The sequence below is a fragment of the Cherax quadricarinatus genome, chromosome 24, assembly GCF_038502225.1.
Source record: "Cherax quadricarinatus isolate ZL_2023a chromosome 24, ASM3850222v1, whole genome shotgun sequence".
NCBI classification, from domain to species: Eukaryota; Metazoa; Arthropoda; class Malacostraca; order Decapoda; family Parastacidae; genus Cherax; species Cherax quadricarinatus.
In genome coordinates this window covers 16,464,661-16,482,160 of record NC_091315.1, presented here as the reverse complement: position 1 = coordinate 16,482,160, position 17,500 = coordinate 16,464,661, and the positions used below count along the sequence as shown (strand labels likewise).

At 37.3% G+C, this 17,500-nt stretch overlaps 1 protein-coding gene across 1 annotated transcript in view; it reads left to right on the top strand.

Moving 5' to 3' along the window:
* LOC128690839 (neuromedin-K receptor) overlaps nt 1-17,500 on the top strand; it is a 284,333-nt gene that overhangs the window by 4,625 nt on the left and 262,208 nt on the right. The gene's annotated exons all lie outside the window — the stretch shown is intronic.

Genomic DNA, 17,500 nt, shown 5'->3' with positions numbered 1-17,500 from the left:
CTTACACCTGGTGCTCCTCTTCACCCAGCAGTGACTGGGATGACTCTTACACCTGGTGCTCCTCCTCACCCAGCAGTGACTGGGATGAATCTTACACATGGTGCTCCTCTTCACCCAGCATCGACTGGGATGACTCTTACACCTGGTGCTCCTCTTCACCCAGCAGTGACTGGGATGAATCTTACACATGGTGCTCCTCTTCACCCAGCAGTGACTGGGATGAATCTTACACATGGTGCTTCTCTTCACCAAGCAGCGACTGGGATGAATCTTACACCTGGTGCTCCTCCTCACCCAGCAGCGACTGGGATGACTCTTACACCTGGTGCTCCTCTTGACGAAGCAGTGCCCAGAAACCTGAGTGCTAGTGGACTGCTGAGAGTGGCATCAGTGAAGGGATGTAGTATGCCTTAAAGACCACAAGAAAAACTATTTTAACATCGGCTTGCGTTTTATGTTATTTACGAAAACGGTTAAGAAAAAGAAGCAGTCAATATGATTTTTTTTTAATTTTGGCTTAAAAAATCAGTATTCTTGGGTTACGACATTCCCCTTTCACTTCTGATGGTTTTTTGTTTTAAAGCAGTAAAATTTTTATAATTGAATTATAACATCATTTCATTCGCTTCATTGTAGCCTCGCAGATGGATTCGTTTTTTTAAGGGGGGGGGGTTGACATTGCTGTGGTCATCACTCTACTGATCTCAGTGTACTGTGCACTGGATTGCCGTCGTAAACAGAGAAATTCACGTCTTTTCAATAATTTGCTACCTGTTTGTAAAGAACCTAGCAGCGAACGCTGTTATATTCTTAACCCACCTTCTAAGTGTACCTTCTACTAGCATCTTCTATGTGTATCTCCTACTAGCATTTACTAAGTACACTTCCTATTAGCATCTTCTATGTGTACCTCCTACTAGCATCTTCTATGTGTACCCCCTATTAGCATCTTCTAAGTGTACCTCCTACTAGCATCTACTAAGTGTATCTCTTACTAACATCTTTTAAGTGTACCCACTATCAGCATCCTCTCCTCCACAAGATGGATCACCTTGCGTCAGAGCTTTGCCCTGCATCCCCCACACTAAAGCAATATACACAGTGATCCTTGTCATCACTTTGCCTGTGTTCCCTACCATGCGCCAGTAATATTCTCAAGAGAAACATTGCTAGCTGTTCTAACGCACCCCAGCAATATCCTCCGTAACTCGTCAACTTGAAGGACTCTCGTCCACTTAACAACGCTCCTCTTATACTAGTAATACCTCACTTCAAAATATTTGCTTTCAAAGAGGGTTGATTGCTTAATCGGGTTTTAAGATTATCAACTACAAAAGGATCATTAAGGCTGCAACTAATCAACTTACAACCGATTAAGTATACTAACCTAGGATTAAACTAAAAGCGCGATTTATATTTATCTACAAGCCCAAGATACGTCGTAACGTACGACTTTCACAGAACAAACAGTAGTGTAGACAGGAACTCTAGCCGTGGTTCATCCTTGTAGCAGATCCAGTGTTGTAACCATTCAGACACGGAACTTACAAATAGTATGGTTTTACAATCAGAACTTCTGTACCATGGTTGTAGCAGCACCACCAACTGTGACCCAACTGTGAAGTTTCACAGCCCAAGAATCTTTCAGGTACATCTATTCTCATATATATATATATATATCTATATATATCTATATATATATATATATATATATATATATATATATGTATGCATATCTATATGTCTATATATATATCTATATATATCTATATATATATATATATATATATATATATATCTATATATATAATATATATATCTATATATATATATATATATATCTCTATATATATATATATATATATATATATATATCTATATATATATATATATATATATATATATATATATATATATATATATATATATATATATATATATATATATGAAGGTTGAGGTTAACCATAGAACTGATGAAGGAAAAAAGTGAGTGGTGCTTTGAGGTATCTGTGGAGACAAAAAGCGTTATCCATGGAGGCAAAGAAGGGAATGCATGAAAGTATAGTGGTACAACACTCTTTTATAGGTGTGAAGCTTGGGTTGTAAATGCTGCAGCGAAGAGGCGGCTGGAGGCAGTGGAGATGTCCTGTCTAAGGGCAATGTGTGGTGTAAATATTATGCAGAGAATTCGAAGTGTGGAAATTAGGAGAAGGTGTGGAGTTACTAAAAGTATTAGTCAGAGGTCTTAAGAGGGGTTGTTGAGGTGGTTTGGTCATTTAGAAAGAATGTATCAAAGTAAAATAGCTTAGAGAGCGTATAAATCTGTAAGAGAAGGAAGGCGGGGTAGGGGTCGTCCTCGAAAAGGTTGAAAGGAAGGGGTAAAGGAGGTATTTTGGGCGAGGTGCTTGGACTTCCAGCAAGCAGTGTTAGATAGGAGTGAATGAAGACGAATGGTTTTTAGGGGCCTGACGATCTGTTGGAATGTGAGCAGGGTAATATTTACAGCCGGACTTGAGTCCTGGAAATGGGAAGTACAATGCCTGCACTCTAAAGGAGAGGTTTGGGATATTGGCAGTTTGGAGGGATAGGTTATATATCTTTATATATGCTTCTAAACTATTGTATTCTGAGCACCTCTGCAAAAACAGTGATTATGTGTGAGTGAGGTGAAAGTGTTGAATGATGATGAAAGCATTTTCTCTTAGGGGATTTTCTTTCTTTTTGGGTCACCCTGCCTCGGTGGGAGACGGCCGACTTGTTGTATATATATATATACATATATATATATATATATATATATATATATATATATATATATATATATATATATATATATATATATATATATATATATATATATATATATATATATACATCTAGGTTTTTCTCCTTTTTCTAAATAGCTATTGTTCTTCTTTATTTCCTTTTAGTCCAGGGGGAAATGGAAAAGAATCTTTCCTCCGTAAGCCATGCGTGTCGTATGAGGCGACTAAAATGCCGGGAGCAATGGGCTAGTAACCCTTTCTCCTGTAGACATTTACTAAAAAAGAGAAGAAGAAAAACTTGATAAAACTGGGATGCTTGAATGTGCGTGGATGTAGTGCAGATGACAAGAAACATATGATCGCTGATGTTATGAATGAAAAGAAGTTGGATGTCCTGGCCCTAAGCGAAACAAAGCTGAAGGGGGTAGAGGAGTTTTGGTGGGGGGAAATAAATGGGATTCAATCTGGAGTATCTGAGAGAGTTAGAGCAAAGGAAGGGGTAGCAGTAATGTTGAAGGATCAGTTATGGAAGGAGAAAAGAGAATATGAATGTGTAAATTCAAGAATTATGTGGATTAAAGTAAAGGTTGGATGCGAAAAGTGGGTCATAATAAGCGTGTATGCACCTGGAGAAGAGAGGAATGCAGAGGAGAGAGAGAGATTTTGGGAGATGTTAAGTGAATGTATAGGAGCCTTTGAACCAAGTGAGAGAGTAATTGTGGTAGGGGACCTGAATGCTAAAGTAGGAGAAACTTTTAGAGAGGGTGTGGTAGGTAAGTTTGGGGTGCCAGGTGTAAATGATAATGGGAGCCCTTTGATTGAACTTTGTATAGAAAGGGGTTTAGTTATAGGTAGTACATATTTTAAGAAAAAGAGGATAAATAAGTATACAAGATATGATGTAGGGCGAAATGACAGTAGTTTGTTGGATTATGTATTGGTAGATAAAAGACTGTTGAGTAGACTTCAGGATGTACATGCTTATAGAGGGGCCACAGATATATCAGATCACTTTCTAGTTGTAGCTACACTGAGAGTAAAAGGTAGATGAGATACAAGGAGAATAGAAGCATCAGGGAAGTGAGAGGTGAAGGTTTATAAACAAAAAGAGGAGGCAGTTAGGGTAAGATATAAACAGCTATTGGAGGATAGATGGGCTAATGAGAGCATAGGCAATGGGGTCGAAGAGGTATGGGGTAGGTTTAAAAATGTAGTGTTAGAGTGTTCAGCAGAAGTTTGTGGTTACAGGAAAGTGGGTGCGGGAGGGAAGAGGAGCGATTGGTGGAATGATGATGTAAAGAGAGTAGTAAGGGAGAAAAAGTTAGCATATGAGAAGTTTTTACAAAGTAGAAGTGATGCAAGGAGGGAAGAGTATATGGAGAAAAAGAGAGAGGTTAAGAGAGTGGTGAAGCAATGTAAAAAGAGAGCAAATGAGAGAGTGGATGAGATGTTATCAACAAATTTTGTTGAAAATAAGAAAAAGTTTTGGAGTGAAATTAACAAGTTAAGGAAGCCTAGAGAGCAAATGGATTTGTCAGTTAAAAATAGGAGAGGAGAGTTATTAAATGGAGAGTTAGAGGTATTGGGAAGATGGAGGGAATATTTTGAGGAATTGTTAAATGTTGATGAAGATAGGGAAGCTGTGATTTCGTGTATAGGGCAAGGAGGAATAACATCTTGTAGGAGTGAGGAGGAGCCAGTTGTGAGTATGGGGGAAGTTCGTGAGGCAGCAGGTAAAATGAAAGGGGGTAAGGCAGCCGGGATTGATGGGATAAAGATAGAAATGTTAAAAGCAGGTGGGTATGTAGTTTTGGAGTGGTTGGTGCAATTATTTAATAAATGTACGGAAGAGGGTAAGGTACCTAGGGATTGGCAGAGAGCATGCATAGTTCCTTTGTATAAAGGCAAAGGGGACAAAAGAGAGTTCAAAAATTATAGGGAGATAAGTCTGTTGAGTATACCTGGTAAAGTGTATGGTAGAGTTATTATTGAAAGAATTAAGAGTAAGACGGAGAATAGGATAGCAGATGAACAAGGAGGCTTTAGGAAAGGTAGGGGGTGTGTGAACCAAATGTTTACAGTGAAACAGTATTTAGATAAGGCTAAAGAGGTCTTTGTGGCATTTATGGATTTGGAAAAGGCGTATGACAGGGTGGAAAGGGGGGCAATGTGGCAGATGTTGCAGGTGTATGGTGTAGGAGGTAGGTTACTGAAAGCAGTGAAGAGTTTTTACGAGGATAGTGAGGCTCAAGTTAGAGTATATAGGAAAGAGGGAAATTATTTCCCAGTAAAAGTAGGCCTTAGACAAGGATGTGTGATGTCACCGTGGTTGTTTAATATATTTATAGATGGGGTTGTAAGAGAAGTAAATGCTAGGGTCTTGGCAAGAGGCGTGGAGTTAAAAGATAAAGAATCACACATAAAGTGGGAGTTGTCACAGTTGCTCTTTGCTGATGACACTGTGCTCTTGGGAGATTCTGAATAGAAGTTGCAGAGATTGGTGGATGAATTTGGTAGGGTATGCAAAAGAAGAAAATTAAAAGTGAATACAGGAAAGAGTAAGGTTATGAGGATAACAAAAAGATTAGGTGATGAAAGATTGGATATCAGATTGGAGGGAGAGAGTATGGAGGAGGAGGAGGTGAATGTATTCAGATATTTGGGAGTGGACGTGTCAGCGGATGAGTCTATGAAAGATGAGGTGAATCACAGAATTGATGTGGGGAAAAGGGTGAGTGGTTCACTTAGGAGTCTGTGGAGACAAAGAACTTTGTCCTTGGAGGCAAAGAGGGGAATGTATTAGAGTATAGTTTTACCAACGCTCTTATATGGGAGTGAAGCATGGGTGATGAATGTTGCAGCGAGGAGAAGGCTGGAGGCAGTGGAGATGTCATGTCTGAGGGCAATGTGTGGTGTGAATATAATGCAGAGAATTCGTAGTTTGGAAGTTAGGAGGAGGTGTGGGACTACCAAAACTGTTGTCCAGAGGGCTGAGGAAGGGTTGTTGAGGTGGTTCGGACATGTAGAGAGAATGGAGGGAAACAGAGTGACTTCAAGAGTGTATAAGTCTGTAGTGGAAGGAAGGCGGGGTAGGGGTCGGCCTAGGAAAGGTTGGCGGGAGGGGGTAAAGGAGGTTTTGTGTGCGAGGGGCTTTGACTTCCAGCAGGCATGCGTGAGCGTGTTTGATAGGAGTGAATGGAGACAAATGGTTTTTAATACTTGACGTGTTGTTGGAGTGTGAGCAAAGTAACATTTATGAAGGGATTCAGGGAAACCGGCAGGCCGGACTTGAGTCCTGGAGATGGGAAGTACAGTGCCTGCACTCTGAAGGAGGGGTGTTAATGTTGCAGTTTAAAAACTGTAGTGCAAAGCACCCTTCTGGCAAGACAGTGATGGAGTGAATGATGGTGAAAGTTTTTCTTTTTCGGGCCACCCTGCCTTGGTGGGAATCGGCCAGTGTGATAATAAAAAAAAATATATATATATATATGTCGTGCCGAATATGTAAAACTGGTCAATTAGCAAGAACTCATTTTATTTTAGATTTGTTTACAGTAATTTAATACTAAACAAACACAGTGAAATATATTTTTTCCGTTCGGTTCAGAATGATTTTTGCGAAATTATTGCATACACAAATTTTCGCTTGACCTATATGGCAAGATGAACGTTGCTATTTAAGCCAAGATCGCAAGTTCTGCCTATTCGGCACGATATATATATATGTATATATATATATATATATATATATATATATATATATATATATATATATGTATATATATATATATATATATATATATATATGTATGTATATATTGTCAAAGTGGGAAGACTGAATGTGCGTGGATGTTGTGCAAATGATAAGAAAGAGATGATTGTGGATGTTATGAATGAGAAGAAGCTGGATGTCCTTGCTTTAAGTCAAACAAAGCTTAAGGGGGTGGGAGAGTTTCAATGGAGAGGAATAAATGGGATTAGGTCAGGGGTTTCAAATAGAGTTAGAGCTAAAGAAGGAGTAGCAATAATGTTGAAGGATAAGCTATGGCAGGAAAATAGGGACTACAAATGTATAAATTCAAGGATTATGTGGAGTAAAATAAAGATTGGATGTGAAAAGTGGGTTATAGTAAGCGTGTATGCACCTGGAGAAGAGAGAAGTGTAGAGGAGAGAGAGAGATTCTGGGAAATGTTGAGTGAATGCGTGGGGAGTTTTGAATCAAGTGTGAGAGTAATGGTGGTTGGGGATTTCAATGCTAAAGTGGGTAAAAATGTTGTGGAGGGAGTAGTAGGTAAATTTGGGGCGCCAGGGGTAAATGTAAATGGGGAGCCTTTAATTGAGCTATGTGTAGAAAGAAATTTGGTAATAAGTAATACATATTTTATGAAAAAGAGGATAAATAAATATACAAGGTATGATGTAGCACGTAATGAAAGTAGTTTGTTAGATTATGTATTGGTGGATAAAAGGTTGATGGGTAGGCTCCAGGATGTACATGTTTATAGAGGGGCAACTGATATATCAGATCATTATTTAGTTGTAGCTACAGTTAGAGTAAGAGGTAGATGGGAAAAGAGGAAGGTGGCAACAACAAGTAAGAGGGAGGTGAAAGTGTATAAACTAAGGGAGGAGGAAGTTCGGGCGAGATATAAGCGACTATTGGCAGAAAGGTTGGCTAGTGCAAAAAGATGAGTAGTGGGGGGGGGGGGGGTTGAAGAGGGTTGGAATAGTTTTAAAAATGCAGTATTAGAATGTGGGGCAGAAGTTTGTGGTTATAGGAGGGTGGGTGCAGGAGGAAAGAGGAGTGATTGGTGGAATGATGAAGTAAAGGATGTGATAAAAGAGAAAAAGGTAGCTTACGAGAGGTTTTTACAAAGCAGAAGTGTTATAAGAAGAGCAGAGTATATGGAGAGTAAAAGAAAGGTGAAGAGAGTGGTGAGAGAGTGCAAAAGGAGAGCAGATGAAAGAGTGGGAGAGGCACTGTCAAGAAATTTTAATGAAAATAAGAAAAAATTTTAGAGTGAGTTAAACAAGTTAAGAAAGCCTAGGGAAAGTATGAATTTGTCAGTTAAAAACAGAGTAGGGGAGTTAGTAGATGGGGAGAGGGAGGTATTAGGTAGATGGCGAGAATATTTTGAGGAATTTTAGATGTTGAGGAAGAAAAGGAGCCGGTAATTTCATGCATTGGCCAGGGAGGTATACCATCTTTTAGGAGTGAAGAAGAGCAGAATGTAAGTGTGGTGGAGGTACGTGAGGCATTACGTAGAATGAAAGGGGGTAAAGCAGCTGGAACTGATGGGATCATGACAGAAATGTTAAAAGCAGGGGGGATATAGTGTTGGAGTGGTTGTTACTTTTGTTTAATAAATGTATGAAAGAGGGGAAAGTACCTAGGGATTGGCGGAGAGCATGTATAGTCCCTTTATATAAAGGGAAAGGGGACAAAAGAAATTGTAAAAATTATAGATGAATAAGTTTACTGAGTATACCAGGAAAAGTATTCCGTAGGGTTATAATTGAAAGAATTAGAGGTAAGACAGAATGTAGAATTGCGGATGAGCAAGGAGGCTTCAGAGTGGGTAGGGGATGTGTAGATCAAGTGTTTACATTGAAGCATATATGTGAACAGTATTTAGATAAAGGTAGGGAAGTTTTTATTGCATTTATGGATTTAGAAAAGGCATATGATAGAGTGGATAGAGGAGCAATGTGGCAGATGTTGCAAGTATATGGAATAGGTGGTAAGTTACTAAATGCTGTAAAGAGCTTTTATGAGGATAGTGAGACTCAGGTTAGGGTGTGTAGAAGAGAGGGAGAATACTTCCCGGTAAAAGTAGGTCTTAGACAGGGATGTGTAATGTCACCATGGTTGTTTAATATATTTATAGATGGGGTTGTAAAAGAAGTAAATGCTAGGGCGTTCGGGAGAGGGGTGGGATTAAATTATGGGAAATCAAATTCAAAATGGGAATTGACACAGTTACTTTTCGCTGATGATACTACGCTTATGGGAGATTCTAAAGAAAAATTGCAAAGGTTAGTGGATGAGTTTGAGAATGTGTGTAAAGGTAGAAAGTTAAAAGTGAACATAGAAAAGAGTAAGGTGATGAGGGTATCAAATGATTTAGATAAAGAAAAATTGGATATCAAATTGGGGAGGAGGAGTATGGAAGAAGTGAATGTTTTCAGATACTTGGGAGTTGAAGTGTCGGCGGATGGATTTATGAAGGATGAGGTTAATCATAGAATTGATGAGGGAAAAAAGGTGAGTGGTGCATTGAGGTATATGTGGAGTCAAAAAACGTTATCTATGGAGGCAAAGAAGGGAATGTATGAAAGTATAGTAGTACCAACACTCTTATATGGATGTGAAGCTTGGGTGGTAAATGCAGCAGCGAGGAGACGGTTGGAGGCAGTGGAGATGTCCTGTTTAAGGGCAATGTGTGGTGTAAATATTATGCAGAAAATTCGGAGTGTGGAAATTAGGAGAAGGTGTGGAGTTAATAAAAGCATTAGTCAGAGGGCAGAAGAGGGGTTGTTGAGGTGGTTTGGTCATTTAGAGAGAATGGATCAAAGTAGAATGACATGGAAAGCATATAAATCTATAGGGGAAGGAAAGAGGGGTAGGGGTCGTCCTCGAAAGGGTTGGAAAGAGGGGGTAAAGGAGGTTTTGTGGGCGAGGGGCTTGGACTTCCAGCCAGCGTGCATGAGCGTGTTAGATAGGAGTGAATGGAGACGAATGATACTTGGGACCAGACGATCTGTTGGAGTGTGAGCAGGGTAATATTTAGTGAAGGGATTCAGGGAAACCGGTTATTTTCATATAGTCGGACTTGAGTCCTGGAAATGGGAAGTACAATGCCTGCACTTTAAGGGAGGGGTTTGGGATATTGGCAGTTTGGAGAGATATGTTGTGTATCTTTATACGTATATGCTTCTAAACTGTTGTATTCTGAGCACCTCTGCAAAAGCAGTGATAATGTGTGAGTGTGGTGAAAGTGTTGAATGATGATGAAAGTATTTTCTTTTTGGGGATTTTCTTTCTTTTTTGGGTCACCCTGCCTCGGTGGGAGACGACCGACTTGTTGGAAAAAAAAAAAAAAAATATATATATATATGTATATATATGTATATATATATATATATATATATATATATATATATATATATATATATATATATATATGTATATATATATATATATATATATATATATATATATATATATATATATATATATATATATATATATATATATATATATATATGTATGTATGTATATCTATATAAATATATATATATATATATGTATATATAAATATATATGTATATAAATATATATATATATGTATATATATATATATATATATATATATATATATATATATATATATATATATATATATATATATATATATATATATATATATATATATATATATATATATAAAGCAAATATCGTGCCGAATAGGTAAAAATGGTCAATTAGAAAGAACTCATTTAAAATAAAGTCCTTTCTAAAAAAAATTCTTTTACGTTTAAAGATACACTTTTTCATTTATGCTAATGTAAAAATTCATAATTTTGTGTCAAAAAAATTAGAAAACTTACCCAACCTTATTATAAGAAGCGCAATTTAATTTAGCCTAATTCAACTAAATATATTTTAGAAAAGTTTACATTAATTTAATAAACAAGCGCAATGAATTATATTTCTTTCGTAACGAAAATAATTTAATTTTAATTTTAATTTTAAATGATTTCTTGCTAATTGACTAGTTTTACCTATTCGGCACGATATATATATATATATATATATATATATATATATATATATATATATATATATATATATATATATATATATATATATATATAAATATATATATATATATATATATATATATATATATATATATATATATATATATATATATATATATATATATATATATATATATATATATATATCGTGCCGAATAGGTAAAACTGCCGAATATATATATATATATGTATATATATATATATATATATATATATATATATATATATATATATATATATATATATATATATATATATATATATATATATGTGTGTGTGTGTGTGTGTGTGTGTGTGTGTATGTGTTTATATATATACATATATGTCGTGCCGAATAGGTAAAACTGGTCAATTAACAAGAACTCATTTAAAATTAAGTCCTTTCTAAAATTTTGTCTTATACGTTTAAAGATACATTTTTTTCATTAATGTTGATTTAAAAATTTATAAATTTGCATCAAAAGGAACTTAGAAAACTTACCTAACCTTATTATAACAAGCGCAATTTATTTTAGCCTAACCTAACTAAATATATTTTAGATTTGTTTACAATAATTTAATACTAAACAAACACAATGAAATATATTTTTTTCGTTAGGTTTAGAATGATTTTGGCGAAATTATTGCATACAGAAATTTTCACTTGTCCTATATGGCAAGATGAGCGTTGCTATTTAAGCCAAGATCGCAAGTTCTGCCTATTTGGCACGACATATATATATATATATATATATATATATATATATATATATATATATATATATATATATATATATATATATATATATATATATATATATATATATATATATATATATATATATATATATATGTACCTAATAAAGTGGACACACAGTGTCCACTTTATAAGGTAGACCCTTCTAATACTGGGTAGGGCCTTTCTTTGCCCAAGAACAACCTGAATTCTTCAAGTTTTCTTCTATTTTCTTAATAGTTCTTGTTCTTGTATTTTTCCCTTCATCTCCTTGGGAAAGAGGAGAGGAATTCTTCCTCCGAGAGCCAGTCGTGTCGTAAGCGGCAACTAAACTGCCGGAAGGAAGTGCCTAGTAACTCATTTTCCTCCATAAATTACTAAATTTAAAAAGAAGAACGTTTTATTTTTTTTTCAGACGGAAGAAATAAATAGGATTAGGTGAAGTGTATCTGGGAGAATTAGAGTTAATTAAGGAAGGAGTAGCGGTAATGTTGAGTGATGAGGTGGGGAAGCAAAAGAGGGAATATAAATGAATCAAGTCAACGATTTATGAATTAAAGTGGGCTATAATAAAAAGTTACTTACCTGGAAACTGAGTGGAGAGAGAGAGAGAGAGAGAGAGAGAGAGAGAGAGAGAGAGAGAGAGAGAGAGATTTTGGGAGAAGTTAAGCGAGTGTTTAGGGAGTTTTGAACCTCGTGAGGAAGTAATTGTTGTGTGAGATTTAATGCTTAATTGAGAGAAACTGTTACAGAGGGCGAAGTAGGCAAGTTTGGGGTACCCGGGGTAAACGATAATTTGGTCCTGTAACTGAACTTTATATACAAAAAGTTTGGTAATAGTTTATTTAACAAGCATTTAAAGAAAAAGATGATAAGTAAATTCACGAGACTTTAAATAGGGCGTAGAAACAACAGTTTGTTAGATTATGTATTAGTGCATTTTTTAGACAGGCAATAAATACGTCTTACTTTATCTGTAGTTGTAGCTACAGAGAAAGTAAGAGGTAGATGGGGTACAAGGAGAGTGTCATCAGTAAAAGAGAAGTGAACGCTTATAAACTAAAGAAAGTTACGGTAAGATATTAGGAATTGTTGGGGAAAAGATAGACTAGTTAGAGTATAGGTAATGAGGAGGAGGTCGAAGAGGTGTGGAATAGATTAAAAAATGCAGTGTCAGAGTGTGCAGCAAGGTTTTTGGATATAGGAGGGTGGGTGCTGGAGGTAACAGGAGTGAGTGGTGGAATGATGAGGTAAAGAGTGGAAAGGGAAAAAAAGATGGCTTATGAGAGGTTTTTATAAAGATGTGATATTATTTAATCGAGTATAGGGAGAGTAAAAGAAAGGTTAAGAGTGGTGAGGGAGTGAAAATAGAGAGCAATTGAGAGAGTGGGTGAGGTTTTCTCAAGATTACTAAATTGAAAAAGTCTTGAGAACGAATGAATTTAACAGTTAAACACAAAATAATAATAATAAGAAGAATAATATTAATATTAATAATCTTTATTTCTACAAGTATATGATACAGCTTATACAAGCCATAGCTGATACCAATGACATACTGTATAGATAGCCACTGGTTACGCAGAGTATTCCGGGCAACTTTTATTAATTTTTTACCCAGGATGCAACCCACATCAGTCGGTTATCTCCCCGGTACTTACTACTAGGTGAACACCGACAGCAGGCGTCTTAAGGAAACACACTCAATGTTCCTACCAGTACAGGAAATCGTACCACGGACACCCAGTGTGTGAGCTGAGTGCGTTACAACGGGGTTACAGGGAGGGAAGGTGAAGATATTGGGATAATGGAAGAAATATTTTGAGCTGATAATTGTTAAGAGAGGCTGTGAATGCATGTACTGGCCAGGGAGGTATAACATGTTTTAGGAGTGAGGAAGAGCCAAATGTGAGTGCGTGGGGAGGTGCGTGAGACTGTAGATAGGATGAAAGGGGAGTAAAACAGTTGGGATTGATGGGATCAAGACAGAATTTTTAAAAACTGGTAGGAATATGGTTCTGGAGTGGTTGGGGCATTTGTTCAGTAAATGAATGAAAGGGGGAAAGATACTTAAGGATTAGCAGAGAACACGCATAGTTCCTTTGCATAAAGGAAAAGAGGGTAAAAGAGAGTTGAAGAATTAGAGGAGAATAAGTCTTTTGAGTATACCAGGTAAAGTGCATAGTAGAGTTATTAGTGAAAGAATTAGGGGTAAGACAGAGCAGAATTACGGATGAACAAGAAGATATTAGGAAGGGTAGATGTGAAGAGCAGTTGCTTACACGGAAGCATTGTAGATCAATGGTTCAGAGAACCGACACGTTGACACGGAAGCATGTAAGTGAATAATATTTAGATGAAGGTAAGGAAGTTTCGTTTTTGTTGCATTTATAGATTTAGAAAAAGCATGTGATAGGGTGGTAAGGGGAGCTATGTACCTGATGTTACTGATGTATGAAATAGGTCGTAGGTTACTGAAAGCAGTTAAGAGTTTTAATGAGGCTATCAAGACTCAGGTTATGGTATGTATGAGTGAAAATTATTTTCCAGTAAGAGCAAGATTTAGACAGGTATGCGTGATGTCACTATAGTTGTTTAACATGTTTGTAGTTGGGGATATATGAGAAGTGGATGCTGGGGTGTTGGGGGAAGGTGTGGGATTAAAAAATGAAGAGCCTAATACAGAGTGGAAGTTGTCACAGTTGCTTTTTGCCGATGACACTTTGCTTTTGGGAAATACTGAAGAGAAGTTGCAAAAGTTGATTGATGAATTTGGGAGGGTGTGTAAAAGAAGAGAATCAAAGGCAAATATAGGAAAGAGCAAGGTGATGAGATTATCAAAAAAAAAAAAAGTAATGACAGACTGGATATCACATGAAATGAGAGAGAATGGAAGAAGTGAATGTGTTCAGATATTTGGGAGTGGATTTTTCTGTCGACGGGTAAATGAAAAATGAGGTGAACACTAGAATTGACGAGAGGGGGGGGGGGAGACGGGTGATGCATTAACGCATCTATGGAGATATAAAACGTAATTCGTGCAGGTAAAAAGGGAAATATGTCAGATTATATTAGTACCAACACTCTTACATGGGTGTGATGTATTAGTTTTATATGTTGTAGCAGTGAGAATGCTGGAGGCAGTGGAGAAGTCTTGTCTGAGGGCAATGTGTGGTGTAAATATTATGAAGGAAGTTCGTAGTTTGAAGATTAGAAGGAGGTGAGGGGTTGCTAAAACCATTATCCAGACATCCACCTCCGCTCAACCAACTCCACCACACACTTCCAAGTCACTAGAAAACCCACTTCAGTACTGTAAGATATTAGGTTCATTTAATTAATGGAAGCTATCAAGCGGTTAGTCAATAAAAGAGAGAGAGAGAGAGAGAGAGAGAGAGAGAGAGAGAGAGAGAGAGAGAGAATCCCACTGGATTATCTTTCCTGTTCTCCTGCCTGTGAGAGAGTCGTCAACTCACTTTCATCTGACACTTGCCCTTCTTCAGCGATGCAAACTTGATCTCTCAAAGGCTCTCTTCAGAACTCTCTAGGACACCCTTCAAAGCTCTCTAAAACACATTTCACAGCTCTCTAAAACACCCTTCACAACTCTGTAAGACACCCTTCACAGCCCTCTAAAACACTTCACAGCCCTCTAAAACACTTCAAAGCCATCTAAAACACTTCACATTCTTCTAAAACACTTCACAGCGCTCTAAAGACACATCTTCCCCACACAATGTATTAATATCTCACACACACTCACCACATGGTATAGTAATATCATATTTCTTCATCACAGAGTGTAACAAAATCACGTACCCCAACCACCTGATGTAATACCACATACCCAATCCTCAGGTATAATACCACATATCCCAACCACCCGATATAATACTACATACCCCATCCTCAGGTATAATACCACATACCCCAACCACCCGATATAATACCACATACCCCAACCACCCGGTATAATATCACATACTCCATCCTCAGGTATAATACCACATGCCCCAACCACCCGGTATAATACTACATACCCTATCCCCAGGTATAATACGACATACCCCTACCACCCGATATAATCCCACATACCCCATCCTCAGGTATAATACCACATACCCAAACCACCCGATATAATACCACATACCCTATCCTCAGATATAATACCACATACCCCAATCACCCGGTATAATACCACATACCCCATCCTCAGGTATAATACACATACCCCATCCTCAGGTATAATACCAGATACCCCAACCACCCGATATAATACCACATACCCTATCCTCAGGTATAATGTCACATACCCCAATCACCCGGTATAATACAGCATACCCCATCCTCAGGTATAATACCACATACCACAACCACCCGATATAATACCACATACCCCATCCTCAGGTACAATACCACATACCCAACCACCCGATACAATACCACATACCCCATCTTCAGGCATAATACCACATACCACAACCACCCGGTATAATACCACATACCCTACCCTCAGGTTTAATACCACATACCCCAACCACCTGGTATAGTACCACAAACCCCATCCTCAGGTATAATACCACGTACCCCATCCTCAGGTATAATACCACATACCCCATCCTCAGTTATAATACCACATACCCCAACCACCCGATATAATATCACATACCCCATCCTCAGGTATAACACCACATACCCCAACCACTCGGTATAATGCCACGTACCCCATCCTTAGGTATAATATCACACACCCCAACCACCCAGTATAATACCACATACCCCATCCTCAGGTATAATACCACATACCCCATCCTCAGGTATAATACCAGATACCCCAACCACCCGATATAATACCACATACCCTATCCTCAGATATAATACCACATACCCCAATCACCCGGTATAATACAGCATACCCCATCCTCAGGTATAATACCACATAACACAACCACCCGATATAATATCACATACCCCATCCTCAGGTATAACATCACATACCCCAACCACTCGGTATAATACCACGTACCCCAACCTTAGGTATAATACCACACACCCCAACCACCCAGTATAATACCACAACCACCTGGTATAATACCACACACCCCAACCACCCGGTTTAATACCACAGTCCCTTCCTACCCAATATAATAATACACACAAATATAAACTCGACATACTCCCACCACCCAGTGTAATAATATCTCATAGGCTTGCCACCCTATTTTTCGTCTTTAGCCTCATAAATCTGAGATGGAATATATTACACTCGTAAAAAAACCAGCCACTTTTGAAGCTCTGGATTCATTAGTGCCAGATCACTCTGGAATTATTTACCAGATTCGCTTCATTAAATATACAACAAATAAAGCTGATATGTCAGTTTGAAATTTAGTTTACGACCAGGTAAGTATCTGTGTGATCTCTTGGATGTAAAGACACTGGTAGCTGAGTATCCTAATCCTTTATTTAAAGGATTAGGATACTTTTAAACACTTAGGATCTTTTATTTAAAGGATTAGGATCTTCTTAAGGGTTTAGCATGCTTTTAAAGGATTTGGGTCTTTTAATTAAAGGGCTTGGATCTTTTATTTTAAGGATTTGGATCCTCTTAAAGGATTAGGATCCTTTTATTAAAAGGATTAGGATTCTTTTTTTTAAAGAATTAGGATCCTTTAATTTAAAGGAATAGGATTCTCTTATATAAAGGATATTGAAAGTTTTATTTAAGGGATTAGGATCCATTTATTTAAAGGATTTGCATCTTTTATTTAAATGATTAGGATCCTCTTAAAGGATTAGGATCCTTTTATTATAAGGATTAGGATATTTTTATTTAAGGAATTGGCATCCTTTAATTTAAAGGAAAAGGATCCTCTTATATAAAGGATATGGATAGTTTTATTTAAGGGATTAGGATCCTTTTATTTAAAGGATTTGGATCTTTTTAATAAGCGGACCAGGGTCAAGTAAGCCTACAGGGAGATCTGGACAGGCTGCAAGGCGGGTCCGATAAATGGCTCCTGGAGTTTAACCCCAGAAAGTGCATAGTCATGATGTTTGGGGATGGACAAAGAAGGGTCCAGAAGGGTGTATAGCCTGCACAACTCACTCACAGAAAAGGATCTTAGGGTGAGTATGATACCGAGCACATCTCCTGGGGTGCACATTAACCATATAACTACTGCAGCACATGGG